Below are 6,000 nucleotides of genomic sequence, written 5' to 3' on the forward strand. Positions count from 1 at the left end.
TTGTGGATTGTCTCATGTCTCTCTATTCACTGGTGATTCACCCTTAAATTTAAATGGAGCTTGTTCCAACCAGCTACTTTGGCTTTTGTTAAGAGTGATCTGAAGAGCTGTTATTTTGCTTTGCTCATTTTTCTTTAATAAAAGAATAGTAGAATTATTGCAGTCAAAATGTCTCTTTTGATATCAGGTTTTTTTGCTTCCTTCACTTTTTTGGCTTATCACTGCTGATATAATTTCAGATGACAGCCCCTCTTTATGATTTTGCTAATGCTGCCAAAGTCCAGTGAAGGCTTTGGCTAAGTACCAACAGCCATATCTCTTCCACTGGGTGCTACCTTTAACAGTGAAACCCCTAATTTGTGCTTCACACAACCCCCCTGTGTCAAGCACGATAGTACTTGTTAGGTGGATGAAGTGATGTAAAGGAATATGGCACAAATCACCGTGAGTATGAGGGGGTTTTACTCTTTTTTGCAACTACTGTTGTTCTTTAGGAGGTGAAGCTCTGGGCTATCTGTGTGAAGAAAACTCATTCCTCTCTTGCAAGATCTTTCAGTCAAGTCATAAATTACCTCTGCCTGACATTGTTGGGCCTTGCCCAGCTCCTACTAAAAATATCTCTAAAAGATGCTTATAGTATCACTGCCTAGATTATGCCGAGTTGATTTCACTACCAACTTGAGAGCTACTTCCTTATTACTGCCCATCTGTAACCAGTCTTGTAGCAAGGATTTATTGAAAGCTTACATTTCGTGGATTGCAGATTGCAGAGTGAAACCAGAATGCAGTCAGCATGTTCTGCATTTGTTTTAAAAAAGGCTGCAGTCTGCTGCTCTGATCTTCCATATGATGTTAATTTTTTCTTCCTATATTGAAAAAAAGTTCCAAAATGACAGAAGTAAAGGTTTGGAGTAAAGACTTGTTGACAGGCTCTAAATTTTTTGTAATGCTGTGCTACATAAGCCAACAGGAATGAGCAGAAATTCCATAACTGCTTCTTCCAAGGTCTCTTGAACATTAGTCTGAAATGTGGTGTTGCTTCCCACTGGGGTCAAAGCTCTTGGCTACGTGGGAAACAAGTTTGGTTCATTCACGAGGTTTCTCTGTCCCAGACAAATGAATAGAAATGTTGCATGCTGCAATGGGAACACAGGCAAGGCACAGACTAAAATGTCACAACAGTTCCTTTCTTTGAAAGGATTCAGCTAACCAAGTTTTCACTGCTTGTGTGACTTTCCCTGAAGTATGTCTTGGGGCAGTACTGGAGGAAACAGTGAGGTACACAAATTAATCCCATTAGCATTCCTAGCTAGGCCACATGTAGTTTATTTCCCTACTGCTGTATAGTTTGAAAAAAATTTGCAAAGAGCAATTGGAAAGTAGATATAAGGTGCAGCTCTTCTACTCCCTGGCAAAATCATATACATTCTGTGCAGAGGCAGATTACAAATGGCAGACCAGCAGATAATTTAGTCTACACACTTTACGAAACTGTATTTCAGACCGATTATGAGTAAGATGGTGCCTTCAAAAACCTAGACATAGCTCTAAAATGGCTTTGTCTTCTCACTCTAAACCATTTCTGTAATCCTTATGTCGTTTCTGAGGTCCTTTTCTCCACCTTCTAAACTTTTTTAGGATCTTCTAAGTACGTGAGCATCTGAATATATGTCGTTTTCTGGTTCTCATCCCACCAATTGCATACAATCACACCTTCCTTGTACACACTACAACCTGTTCATCTATCCAGGAATCTCAACAGCCTGTTTGACAAGACTGCATACTGGAAGCTCACCTTGAGTTGCTAGTCTGCTATAACCCTTTTATGTTTATCCGATACTTAAGACAAGCTCCTAATTTTATGTATTTGACTAGCTTTTTTGGTTTGGTTTGGTTTTTTTTTTTCTGAGATAATCTATAACTTTAGTTTTGACTGCATTAAAATAATCTCTTTAGAATGCTTAACTCAGTTCAAGAAAATTACTCAGTCTTTATTATTATTATTTAGCATTTCTTTCCATTCCTTTTTTCAACTTGCAATTTTTCATTAGTGGTTTCTTGTTTTCCTTTATGTCCTTGACAGAAACTTTAATAGCAGGAGCACCATAGATGCACAGTGTCAATCCATGATTGAGCCAAGGAGAAACTCCCTTCCTGAATATGAATGTCATATTGAGAACTGGTTTTTTAAGATCTTTTAGATAGTTCTTATTCCAGATAACATGTGTTTGTTGACAAATTATAGCAATATTTTTAATTGGGTAGTAATGGCAAACATTGTTAACGTACATTAGATGACAACAGATCTTGTACTGAGAACTTACTGAGATCTCAATCCCAAGATACTGTAGTTTATGATCGCGTGACACAAATTCCTCCCTCCTCTGCTACAAAAAGCAGGGCCCTTCTCTGACTTTAGTCACGCTTTTATGATAATTTTCTTCAGCAAATACAGAGGATGACATGAGAAATCCTCCTGAATAGACAGCAACCTTTTCTCTTCAGCCTCTCCTGCCTACAAATTCTTTCTTTCCATCGCAGTCATTCACCGATCCCTACACCAGTTATCTGCCCGTGAGGAACGAGGGGGAAGTCACTTATCATTGCTTCTAAGCGGTTATCATGCAAAAGGAATGCTCTATGACTAAGCTACAAAGCAAATTGTTTTCAGATCTTTTCTTGGCAGTAATATTAAATAGCCAAGATTTGGTAGTTACTGAGAAAATTTAGGAGAAAAAAAAAAAGAAAGAGTAAACTTCTTTGAATAAAGCATCAGTGTGCTCTACTCGATTTTGTGAGCAATTTAAGCACTTGCTAATTCAATCGCTTGCAGTTAATTTTTCAGATCCAAAGTACAAAAGCTATTCAGAGTTTTCTGTCAAAACTTCTGCATGGAGTATAGTAGTCACAGTGAACAAAAAGAAAAAGGGAAAGTGAAATATCTGAACTTGGAAAGAAGCACAACTTTTTACTTGGAATAAAGTTTGGATAAAGCTTTTTTTTCTAAAAGAAAAAAAAAAAGTTAAGACTTCTTTTTTACAATTCCTTTAAAACGTTTGTGTGTATTAGCAAAAATCCCTCCAGCCTTCACTTGCGTGGTATTTCCACAGCACTGTGCTCCGAGCCAAGCTGGTGTGGCAGTGCCATCCTCCTCCTCTATCTCCCACGGCTGGGGACTCTGGCTTTCTCTTTGTAGAGTTTATTTCCTGCCAGTCTGTCTCTGTGAAATAATTCAATTCCTTTAAAATGTTTGTGTGTATTAGCAAAAATCCCTCCAGCCTTCACTTGCGTGGTATTTCCACAGCACTGTGCTCCGAGCCAAGCTGGTGTGGCAGTGCCATCCTCCTCCTCTATCTCCCACGGCTGGGGACTCTGGCTTTCTCTTTGTAGAGTTTATTTCCTGCCAGTCTGTCTCTGTGAAATAATTCGCTCATGACTAGACAGGCAGCGTCGCTGAGACAAGAGAGGCCACAGAAATGAACCCACGGGCTGGAGAAAGAGGGCACAATCCTCTCATTTGATTTAGATTGAGCTTGAACCAACACAGTACCAGAAAGTTAGGAGAAAGGGAAGAAAATTTAGAAAAGAGAAGTAAACAAGTCGAAAAAAAATAAATAAGCAAGGTCAGTAATTCTGTCTATAATTGTGTTATTTTTATAAACAAGGAATAAATTGTCCTACTAAGCACTGCAGACCAAATTATGCACTCCTGTTCATAGAATCATGGAATGGTTTGGGTTGGAAGGGACCTTAAAGACCATCCAGTGCCACCCCCTGCCCTGGGCAGGGACACCTCCCACCAGACCAGGTTGCTCCAAGCCCCATCCAGCCTGGCCTTGAACCCCTCCAGGGATGGGGCAGCCACAGCTTCTCTGGGCAACCTGGGCCAGACTCTCACCACCCTCACAGCAAAGAATTTCCTCCTGAGATCTCATCTAAATCTCCCCTCTTTCAGTGTAAAGCTGTTACCCTTCATTCTACAGCTCCCCTCCCTGATCCAGAGTCCCTCCCCATCTCTCCTGGAGCCCCTTGAGGGACTGGAAGGGGCTCTAAGTTCTCCCCAGAGCCTTTTCTTCTCCAGGCTAAACACCCCCAGCTCTTTCAGCTTGTCTTTATAGGACAGGTGCTCCAGCCCTCTGATCATCTTCGTGGACCTCTTCTGGACTCACTCTAACAAGTCCATATCCTTATGTTGGAGGGTCCAGAGCTGAACGCAGTACTCCAGGTGGGGTCTCACCAGAGCGGAGCAGATGGGGAGAATGACTTTCCTTGCCCTGCTAGTCGCACTACTTTTGATGTAACCCTGGATGTGGGAGGCTTTCTGGGCTGCCAGCACATGTTGCTGGCTCATGTTGAGCTTTTCATCCTCCAACACCCCCAGGTCCTTCTCCTTAGGGCTGCTCTCCAGCCTTTCTCTGCCCAAACTGTATTTATGCCTGGGATTTCCCCAACCCATGTGCAGGACCTTGCACTTGGCCTGGTTGAACTTCACGAAGTTCATATGGGCTCCATCTCTCAAGCCTGTCCAGGTCCCTCTGGATGGCATCCCTTCCCTCCAGCATGTCGACTGCTCAACAGAGCTTGGTGTCGTCAGCAGACTTGTTGTCAATCCCACTGTCCATGTCACTGACAAAGATATTAAACAGCTCTGGTCTCAGCACTGACCCCTGAGGAACACCATTAGTCACTGGTCACCACTTGGACATTGAGCTGTTGACTGCGACACTTAGAGTGTGGCCATCCAGCCACTTCATGATCACCGAGTGGTCCACCCATTAACTCCATGTCTGTCCAATTTAGAGACCAAGACGTTGTGCAGGACAGTGTCAAAGGCTTTGCACAAGTCCACGTAGATGACGTGCATTGTTCTTCCCTTATCCACCAACAGTGCAACCTTGCTGTAGAAGGCCACCAAATTTTCAGGCATGAGTTGCCCTTAGTGAAGCCATCTTGATTATCACCAGTTACCTCCTTATTTTTCATGTCTCTTAGAATGGTTACTAGGAGAACCTGCTCCATGATGTTGCTGAGCACAGAGGTGAGACTGACCAGCCCGTAGTTCTCTGGGTCTTCCTTTTTTTCCTTATTAAAAATGGGGGGTATGTTTCCCCCTTTCCAGACAGCAGGAACTTCACACCACTGCCACGACTTTTCAAATATGACTGCAATATATTTGATGCAACATTCCTTCTGACGCGTGTTCTGATGCAAACTTGCCTTCAAAGTGCCACTAAAGGCCTGAACCCCACCAAATAGCACATTTTTTTACCGACTGTGAATTTTGGACAGGAATAAAGCCTGGATTCGATGTTACCTTGTCTCTTTAGTGTATTCTGGGGGTGATAGTGGCAGAAGAAGTACAGGATCCGTAGAAAAACCTATAGATTCTCAGAAATTGCCTTCAGATGTTGTTAGATCCTGGCTTTCTATATTTTGTGCAAGGTTGCCATTACCTCAAGTAATCAAGTATTCATTCTCTTTTTTAATATCTGCTGCATAACTTGGCATCACAAATGACATACAAACAGGTAGTGAAGAATTATCAGTCTAATAACGGTAGAATGCCAAAATCCACAGGGCACATCAGCAAACCACTAAAACAACCGATGTCGTTTCAGAAGTCAAGTTCTGTGAGAGCATTATTTTAAAACAGAAAAAGCAGGAAGTAAATTATTTCATGGAATTTATTGCTTTCCTCTATTTTTTTTAGTAATATTCCTGGCACTGCCAGTAAGACACAGTGTAAACACTTTCAAGGAAGAGAGACTTGACAGCTGATATGCAGAACTCCAGTGGCAGAAATAGAAATGGAATACATAAAAAACTATTAGAGGTCTGAGGGGTTCCATAAAAATAAAGAAGAGGAAAAAAATTATGTCTACAAGATCTTGATGAGACAAAACTAGAAATGCTGGGGAAAAAAAAAATTAAAAAAGTTTTAATTTGAGATATTTTTCTCTTGGAAAGAGAAATCTTGAAAGATTTTTCAAGGAAATCCTG

The sequence above is a fragment of the Calidris pugnax genome, unplaced genomic scaffold (assembly GCF_001431845.1).
Source record: "Calidris pugnax isolate Ruff unplaced genomic scaffold, ASM143184v1 scaffold3, whole genome shotgun sequence".
Lineage (NCBI taxonomy): Eukaryota > Metazoa > Chordata > Aves > Charadriiformes > Scolopacidae > Calidris > Calidris pugnax.